The 5077-nt window shown below is 35.8% G+C and overlaps 1 protein-coding gene and 1 long non-coding RNA gene across 4 annotated transcripts in view; one reads left to right on the top strand and one right to left on the bottom strand.

Annotated features, from left to right (window-relative positions):
- Positions 1-5077, bottom strand: part of TPMT (thiopurine S-methyltransferase) — a 121082-nt gene that overhangs the window by 79850 nt on the left and 36155 nt on the right. The window lies entirely within an intron of this gene.
- LOC140330984 (uncharacterized) overlaps positions 1-5077 on the top strand; it is a 21957-nt gene extending 16880 nt beyond the window's left edge. For all 3 annotated transcript variants that reach the window (XR_011920842.1, XR_011920841.1, XR_011920843.1), the window contains one exon: positions 4995-5077. This is a non-coding gene — a long non-coding RNA (uncharacterized lncRNA). The remainder of the gene's footprint in view (positions 1-4994) is intronic.

Below are 5077 nucleotides of genomic sequence, written 5' to 3'. Positions count from 1 at the left end.
CGCGATCGCTGGTCGCGCGTATTATCGCGCTTCCCGCGATCGCGGATTTCAATGATGAATCAGGGCCATTAACTTTAGTTTGTCAACCTGACAATTAGTTCCCAATGTTGTGAAAATCAAAGCAAACAAAGTTTACACTACTCAGTAAAATGAGTCTTTCCACTCCTGCCTATAAGCAGTCAGCAACACATTATGCTTCTGAAATTTAGGCTGCTCTATGAAAAGCCAAAATGTACTATGTATACTACATATGATTTTCTGTCCACGAATTGAGCCTTTTTTCTACCACCAAGTCTGCGACGTGGATAGAATGAATGGTCTTTTATACAAGTGTTATTTTAGTGTTTTATAGCATCCTGACAAACTGCATAAAACTGTGTAACAACACACAAAAAGCACAAAAGAAACTTCAGAAATTTCCAATTAATAGAAGTTTTGTAGACAATTTACTGTTTGCTTTTAAATGTATATTGCTGGCTCTGTTGTAAAACTGAAGACACGTGGCTGTTGAAATGATGCAGTTTTGGAAGAAATGTTTTTTTTTTGCAGTGTGTGACACTGCTTTAGGAGATGATATAGAAGATATTTTGTAGCTAATTATGCAAACATTCATCATATTACACAGAGTTTTTAAAAAAAATATGTGGCTTCAATGAATGACTATAAATAATATTAATTTTTTAAACATTTATTTGATGTAACAGAAAAAGGTAACACATGTTAACTTTGGTCTGCCCACTTTGCTATACATATTTTTTAGATGCACCAGACCTGCATGAACACTGGTTTAACTTTTTGAATGCTAATGATTAAGCTTATTTATCAGCACTCAACAGCTTTTAAATGACTGAACAAATTACTTTTTATTATGATGCTACATCGTATGAATGTTTTCTGCTCAGACAAAGTGTTCTAAGCCAACCAGTGACTAATGAAGTACAGTCATTGTTTCACAAATATGGAGGCAGATTTTGGCTTCTGGCTGTAACATTGGTAAATATTTCCTAGACAGTTGATAGCAAGTTTCACTATTGGATTTTGTTGCTATTTCTTTTCCAGTAACACCTGGATTTTCTCTCAGTTTTATTCCCAGTAGCAATGGCCAATAGGACAGATAGAGAAGGTAAATCTTCCCACTGTGATGGCTTTTACCCTTGGAATTTAATATACTGTAATCCTCAGCCACAAAAATAAACATCACTACTATAGGATTATTTTAAGTTTACATCATAACAACAGCAACCTTTACTATCCGCTTTTTTATAATGATCTGCAAAGGTCCATAAATACGAAAAAGGCTAGATTCAGTTATGTCCTTTGTTTTACCTGTAATGGAGAATTGTTATTGGCAAGAAACTGTATTCCATTCCATTGTTGTTTCTATAATCTTGACAATATATAAAAAATACAATCCTACATTGGTACTTTGTACAGGAATAGCAGTATTGTAGGTTTTATATTTGAATGAATCTCCTCATGGTTGGCTCAGTTGATGATATACTGTGCCTGGCATTCTTCTACAATGATTTCTTGTCACATTAGATTATCATTTTTTGTTTTCTTGTTTATCCATAATGAGACATTTGTGCAATTAGTGAAGTTGCAAAGATTCGGCTGCTGCCAGAAAATATAATGAAGCATAGTGAATAAATGTACTTGAGACAGGGTGCCAGTCAGTAATGATTGAGATTACTTTTTTTGCTTCAGACACTTGAAAAACGTTATATAAATATGTGTTATGAATAAATGAATATGTTTATAAACAGTGTTATGAATATGAAATTGTTTGTCATTTACTATATTTCATATTATATATATAATTTTATTTATTTCACCATTAACAGTGCAACCATCAATTCTGCGTATCTTATGATTCCCCTTCCATTCAGACTTGTGATTAATACTCTTAGCCCGGGGATGTCTTTCAGCATCAATTTCCTTGGCGGCTTTGAGGCGCCCTGTAATCAAATGCCTATGGTTGCAAGTGAAGCTGATGCTGGAAGATGTGGATCTGTTGTATTGTCCCCTAAACCAAAGGTTTCCAGTCCTCCCTGGGTTTGCCTGAGATTTGACTTTTTTGGTGCAGACTAATGAAAAAAAATTATTGATTCAATCACACAAACATATAATGAGATTACAGCATCAGATCCATACTTACCTCATCTGCTCAGTAAATTCTCACATGCTCTATGGTGCTGTGGGCCATGAAGTTCATGGGTTTTTTTTTTTTTTTTTTGATAAAGGATGTAAATATTGTTTGCAAGTTTATTTCCAGTTTTACAAGACAGGAAGCAAGGAGAAATCAGTAACAAATACACAAGCAACAATAAAAATCTTTCTGTACTAAAACATTTTATTTCTGATTGTATTGCTGGCTTGTCTGATAAAACTGCTGTCACAATGACAGTAAATCAGGAAAAATCTCTGTAACAGAACTGTGGAATCCCAAAAAAATATGGTGACTGCACATACACTTTAAAATACAGTTACTATATGATTATTTTTTTAGACTTGTTACTTGATCAGCAGGTTAGGCCAACACTGTTCTACCTGTCCACAGCCTCAAGCAATTCTCTTACATTGTTTAGGCAATCTGCATTGCTATTTTCCCACAATTATTTTATTATAATTGTATAGGTATTTAAAAATGTTAAATGGTTACAGGAAATTCTAGGACAATTCTAGCCAACTTGAAGCATAGTATGTTTGATGTACAGGTATCTATATGGTTTATAATGCCCGGTTCTTTTGTCTTACAAACTATATAACATGGTATAAAATACACAGAAAATGTCTATCGCTAAGCCTAGCTCAGATTGCTATATCAAGCTTGGTGACTTGTATTTCTGTTTCTTTTATAATGCCCCAGACAATGGCCCTGATTTAATAAAGTTCTCTAAGGGTGGAGAGAATACACTTTCATCAGTGAAGCTGGGTGATCCAGAAAATCTGGAATGGATATCTTAAAAGTAATTTGCTATTGCTAGAAAATGTTTTCAGTCTTGGTCCAGATCCATTCCAGGTTACTCCCAGCTTCACTGCTGAAAGTGTATTCTCTCCAGCCTGGGGGAACTTTATTAAATCAGGGCCAATATGTCCAATGGGCAGTTCGTGAAGGATTTGGTTTTCAAATTACTTTTCCAGACATGGTGTGCCCAAATTGGGCAGAGGTAAAGATAAGTTAGCTATTTCCATTTTGGATCAATGCTTAGATTTTAACTAAGTTCATAAGTTCTAAGTTCAAGTTCGGTATATTTAAATACCGCCGAACCAGTTGTTGGTGTTAGTGTTGATAGGAGAATTTTGGTTCATGATGGATTTGCATTACTGCGTGTTTTGTTGACTCTGATTTGCACCTTAAAATAGCATGCAAAATCTATTTTAACATAATTTAACCTATACAGATTAAAGACTATCTATTGCACTTACCAAGTTATGCTTAAAAAATTTGTGTAAAAATTATGATGTCTGGTGATAGCTTATTTTTTTTTCATATTCACAATATGTACTTATCATGGCCAGGACTTACCATAAATATGCGAATATAAGCCTATTAGAATTTAAATCCTACCCAAAAGGAGTTTTTTTTTAATCAAACCAATAACTATTTACAATGTGCATACATTTCTGATCTAAAACATTGATATATTTTTAATAGATGATTTTGAACATTTGAAAAAAGTTCCACTGTAACAGAAGCACAATGAAGCAATGTTGCTACTGAAAAAAATATTTGGATAAGGGAAAGGTGGATGAATATTATAGTTATCTCTTCACCCATGTCTTTTTGGTAAAAAAACTATGCTAACATGATGTCAGTCTATAAAACATGTCTTGGCATTACACTTATACCACTAGTCATCAAATGAGGTTTCAGTATAGCAGGAGCATGACTTTCATCATGAAGAATTGTTCAATTAAAGAGAAACTTTTTATCCAATTGTTGGTGGTAGAGCATTGCCAAAAAGCACTTCTATTTAAACAACAGGCAAGGTCACATTGGGACCCTGGTCACGTGCCCAAATCTCAAGTGCCCAAATTATAAGTGCAATGGGAAATAATCCAGGGAATTGACACAGGAATTGGAACAGATTTGGACATATAATTATACTCTGCAACTTCTACCTCCTGCCTTTGGACTGATTTATCCACCTGGACTCCAACACATCCTCTGCTGCTGCTGCTACCATTCTATACTGGTATTTCATCAAACCATCTCTTTGACTGAATCATCATCCTGCACTCCTGGAACAAGTTTACAAGCCTCACTTGAACCCCTATTACTGGACTGCTTCTTTTGGACTTCAGTTTGCCACATTGTTTATTGTACGCATATGGTTCCCAATTATCTGTAAAAATGTATTATTCATCCTGCTCTCTCTTTGTTGGCACTACTCCCTGGACTCAGTCTGATAACACATTGTCTCTCTGCTCTTTCACTCTCCTTATTTCTCTGTCTGTGCTCCTGTACCTTTTTACTTTACTGATACTCCCTGGCGACATCTCACCCAACCCTGGTCCCCCACGCAGCCTCTACTTTCCATACACTCTCAGTAAGACATTCCCTTCTCCGAACCTCATCCCCATTCACCCTACCCATAAGTCCTTACCCCCTCTCTCTGGCAGTATATGGAATGCCAGATATGTTGGCAACAAATTAACCTCCATACAAAACCTTCTCCTTTTATAAATCTCTGAACTTTCTGGCTCTCACTGAAACTTGGCTTTCCTCCTCTGACTCTGCCTCTGCTGCTGCTCTCTCCTATGGAGGCCTGCGCCTTACACATACCCCCAGACCTGGCAACAAAGTAGGGGGTGGTGTGGGTCTCCTTCTCACTACATTTCACTACATCTCTCTTTCGATCTATTTGCGGTCAATAAAGTTAAAGAAACTTTACTTGTAGATAATAGATCTGCTCTTTACTTCTGTAGGTAACTTATTAAACATTATACACAAAAATAGCTTTTGATTCTTATACTATTTTTTTTTTCAGAAGTTCATTTTGACCCCTGTAGGACATGGTGCCCAACAACAGATTGCCAAACAGTTTGCCAGATCGAAGCCAGTGATTCTGAT

The sequence above is a fragment of the Pyxicephalus adspersus genome, chromosome 5 (assembly GCF_032062135.1).
Source record: "Pyxicephalus adspersus chromosome 5, UCB_Pads_2.0, whole genome shotgun sequence".
Taxonomy (NCBI): domain Eukaryota; kingdom Metazoa; phylum Chordata; class Amphibia; order Anura; family Pyxicephalidae; genus Pyxicephalus; species Pyxicephalus adspersus.
The sequence above is the reverse complement of the archived record's forward strand: the minus strand, read 5'-3'. Positions and strand labels throughout refer to the sequence as shown.